This window comes from Arachis duranensis, chromosome 10 (genome assembly GCF_000817695.3).
Source record: "Arachis duranensis cultivar V14167 chromosome 10, aradu.V14167.gnm2.J7QH, whole genome shotgun sequence".
NCBI classification, from domain to species: Eukaryota; Viridiplantae; Streptophyta; class Magnoliopsida; order Fabales; family Fabaceae; genus Arachis; species Arachis duranensis.
The window spans coordinates 79,636,015-79,640,914 of NC_029781.3; positions in this window are offsets into that span (position 1 = coordinate 79,636,015).

Below are 4,900 nucleotides of genomic sequence, written 5' to 3' on the forward strand. Positions count from 1 at the left end.
GCATTTTCAACAACAACTCCTTTTAATGTTTGCCTGACTAAGTCCAACAGGATAACCATTGCTTGCTCAGTCCGACAATTCTCGTAGGATCGACCCTCACTCACTTGAGGTATTACTTGGATGACCCGGTGTACTTGCCGATTAAGTTGTGCGAGTTCTAACTTTGGAGATTGAGCTGTTTGATGTATCTGGGGGATAGACTTCATGGGACCTTTTCTACTTTCTTACTCAAACATGTATATTCTGGTGGCCGTGGACTACGTGTCCAAATGGGTAGAGGCGATCGCATCACTCACCAATGACACACGAGTCATGCTAAAATTCTTACAGAAATATATTTTTAGCAGCTTTGGTGTCCTAGGGACGCTGATCAGTGATGGAGATAGCCACTTCTGCAATAAACAGCTGGACTAAATTCTGTAGAGGTATGAAGTCCATCATAAAGTGGCAACTCCATACCATCCACAGACAAGTGAACAGGCTGAGGTCTCAAATAGAGAACTCAAGGATCATGGACAAGACAGTAAGCACCTCTAGGAAGGACTAGACAAGGAAGCATGATGATGCTCTCTGAGCGTACAAGACAGCTTTCAAGACCCCTATTGAAATGTTTGTTTATCAGCTAGTTTATGGTAAAGCATATCATTTGCACGTAGAGTTGGAGCACAGAACATACTGAGCAACAAGTTTTCTGAACTTTGATACCAAGACTGCAAGAGAGAAAAGGTTGCTCCAATTAAATGTGCTGGAATGAATTCCGGCATGCTGCATTTGAGAATGAAAAAATCTACAAGGAAAGGGCAAAGAAATGGCGTGATAGAAAAATAGCCTCCAAAGTTTTTGAGTCTGGCCAGAAGGTTTTGCTATTCAATTCTAGTCTCAAGCTCTTCCTTGAAAAGCTCAAGTTAAGATGGTCAGGACCCTTTATGGTCACTGGCGTTTTCCCCAATGGTCATGTAGATCTTTAAGATCGGAATTCGAACAACAAATTCATTATTATGGCCACAGGGTAAAACACTACCTAGGGGATGAGAAAGTTTGCGAGCAATCCACCCTCTTACTGACATGAAAACAGTGGCTATAAAGCTAATGACAATAAAGAAGCACTTGTTGGGAGGCAACCCAACCATATGTATCCTATAGCTTACTTTCACTTTCTTTTGTTTTATTTTCATTTATTCGAGTTTGATTTCATATGCAATTATTTTTCATTTATTTTCATAGTTTTCTCATTTTTCTAACGTTTGTGATCATGTATAGCACTGAGAACAGAAATAGAAAAGCACAGCAGGATAAATAGAACACCCTGGAGGATGTCCCCTGCTGGCGTTGAACGCCAGCCTGGTGTTCAGCTCCCAGGGGGAGTGGAGTTGGACGTTTAACATCCAATTGGGAGCGTCCATGGTTCCCTTAGGGTGTTCAACGCCCATTCTTGGCGTTGAATGCCAGAAATTTCGAAAATGCTAAAAAAAAGAGTGAATCTCAGCGTTCAACGCCTAACCTGGCATTCAACGCTGAGAGAGGAGTAGCCTCACCAACAAAGTTGACCATTCCACCAAATCTCCTAAACTTGACTGATATCTTATAATATCATATCTTTTTATTTTTACCACTATTTCTCCTTTATAAAACTCTCCCTAAATCCCCGTCATATCTTTATCCTATCTTCACAAATCCTACTCATATTTTTCAACCTCACCTCTCCATAAATAAAAAATTTATTCCAATTTCTCCACCACCCCTCCCATAACCGAATTCACCACCCCCACACCTATAAATCTGCAACCTTCCTTCACTCCTCTCACACGTCCTCCCTCTTTCTCTTTCTCCTTCTCACCTTGCTTCCTATTTCATCCTCTTCTTCTCTTTTTGCTCAGGGACGAGCAAAAAATTAAGTTTGGTGTTGAGACGCTTCACTTGTTGACTATCCATGGCACCAAAGGTTGGGAAATCAACCTCGAGAAAGAGGAAAGCTCCCTCAACAGTTGCTTACGAGCTTCACCAGTTTTACACCATGCTTCATGAGGAACATTACTATAATGTTGCAAGAAAGAAGACAGTAATTTCGGAAGTAAAATTTGAACTGAAAACTGATGAATACCCGAAAATTTAAGAGCAAATTTGAATTAGGGGTTGGGAAGTTCTAGCCAACCCCGTGACTGAAATTCGAGCTCTAAAGGTTCGAGAATTTTATGCAAATCTATGGATGACGGACAAACACAAGAAGGATCACCCAGAGTTCAAAACTTGGTGCACCATGGTCCGAGGGAAGACCCTACAGTTTGGAATGGAAAAAGTGAGGGAAATCTTCAAGCTACCCCAATAAAAGAACGACCCTCACTTTTTCAATAAGAGAGCGCAAGCCAATCCAAGGGTAGATTAAGTCCTCAAGGACATATGTCTTCCCAGAGCACAATGGAAGAATGACACTAAGGGTCAGCCATTCCAACTAAGAAGGAATGATCTCGAACCAGTTGCTAGAGGATGGCTGGAGTTCATTCAGCTCCATCCTTCCCACTAGTAACCGATCTGAGGTCACTGTGAAGCGAGCTGTGATTATCCATTGTATTATATTGGGCAATGAAGAGGAAGTTCATGAAGTGATTTCTTCGAAAATATACAATATTGCAGCAAAGACCTCAACCCTCTCTAGGCTTGCTTTTCCCCATCTCATCTATCGCTTATGTGAGGAGGCCAAAGTCCAGATTGACAGAGATATATTTATTATAGTGGAAAATCCAATCACAAAGAAGAGCATGGAGTACACTCGGGAACTTGGGAAAGCACCAATCCGGAAGCCAATCCTCCCTCCTAAGAGGAAGCAGCCTGAATGGCCTCAAGGGCAAAGAATCCTTCCGTGCGAGTACTGGACTCAACTGGTAGTATCCATTGGACAGTTGATATTCACCATAGACCAACTGAAGGAAGAACATAGAGGCCAGTCTATCATCCTTCATAAGTTAGCTGAGGAGTAGAAAAAGTAAGAGCGTGAGTTATAAGATTTGAAGCGCCAGAAGGGATCCTCCGGAGAGAGCAGCAACCACCATGACTGACGTAGTTGAGTTTTGTCTCCCTTATCTTATCTCTATTTTCAGTACTTTATTCTATTTTCTGTTTTTCCATTCTGAGTTACATGATCACTATTAGGATTTCTACTTTCTAGTTTAGTAGTTAATTTTGAAAATTTTTAGTTATTTTTGAAAGATGTCTCATGTATTTTCCATTGAACTTAAATAAAGTTTTAAGAAGGAACGTAATAATAAAATATACGAGAATTCGAGTTACATTATGAATTATTCTAATTACTTTGATGTGGTGGCCATATGTTTTTTTTCTGAATGTATGATTTAACTGTATATATTTGATATTGAAGTTGAGTATATTGGTTCTTGAGAAACATGAATTTAGAGAAATATTATTGATTCTCTAGAATAAGAAAAAGATTGATTCTTGAAGCAAAAAAAAAAAACAGCAAAAAGAATAATGAAAGTAAAAAAAATGAAAATAAAAAGAAAAATCAAAAGAAAAAGGTCCAAGGCTTTGAGCATCAATGGTTAGGAAGTTCAAAATTGATTTAAAGCTCAAAAGAGTGGTTTTTCCTAACCATATGCTTGTGGTGTGAAAGCGTCAAGTAAACCTTGATTACAGAACACTTAAAGTCGTGACCCAATGCTGTTAAAGAGTATGCCTAAGGCTTTGAGCACCACTGTATGGGAGTAAAAGCAAAAGAAAAAGTCGAACCCAAAAGGTTCTCCCAGTTAAGTGTTTGTAGTGTTTATGTATCAAGTTAAGCTTGAAAATAAAACACTTAAAGTCACTGCTAGGCTCAAAGGTGCAAAGCACCAAAGAAAAGAAAAGTTGTGTTCAAGAATCAACAAAATCTAAAAGAAGAGAATCAATAATATCATCCGAATTCTAGTTCTGAAGGATGCCAATATTTGAGCTTCAAAGGATAGTGAGATGCCAAAGCTATTCAGAAATAGAGTGTTAATAGCCCCATTCAGCAATTTGGACCTGACCTTAATTGACAACTTGAATCTTATGAATTTTCTCTATATTGTTTTGGTTGCTTGAGGACAAGCAACAATTTATGTTTGGTGTTGTGATGTATGAGCATCTTATACCCTTTTTTCAGTTGTTTTTATATTGTTTTTAGCTAGATTTTATTAAGTTTTATTATATTTTAGTACAAAATTCACCTTTTGGATGCTACTTTGAGTTTTTCTTGTGTTTTTATGGTTTCAGGTGAAATTGAGAGCAGTTTGGAGAAGTCTGGAGCAAGAAAGAAAAATGCTGGCAGCTCCCCCCTGGGCGCTGAACGCCCAACCTGGCGTTCAATGCCAGCAGGGGGCTAAAGTCAGAAGCGCGCTCTCCTCTCTGGGCATTCAACGCCCAATCCTAGCGTTGAACGCCAGCTTGTTGTCCGTTTCACACAACTTTTTGGCCTCTAAGTTGATTTAGCACTTCTTAGGCTTATCTTATTTTATCTTTGTAATTTTTATTTTAAATTAATAACTTTTAGGTTTAACATTTATTATTAGGTTGGTATTTAAAGGAGAAGATCAGTTAGGTTTAGTAATCTCCTTCCTTCCGCACTTTTCAGAATCCTGTTTTCTCTGTAAGTTATGAGCAACTAAACCTTCAGGTTAAGTTTAGGAGCTCTGTTTATTTCTATGGATTAGAACTATTATTCTTCTATTTTAATTAATGTTTGATTTAATTCTAAGGTGTTGTTTTTGTTCTTAATCTTATGAATCTGGGTGGAACAAGAGTATGATCCTTATTCTACATGAGCTCTTGTGATTCTCAAGAGAGCTATCTCGCTTGAGCTATAGCTTGAAAACACTCGTTCTAAATTGCTAATTACATGATCTAATTGGGATATGTGACATAAAATCCT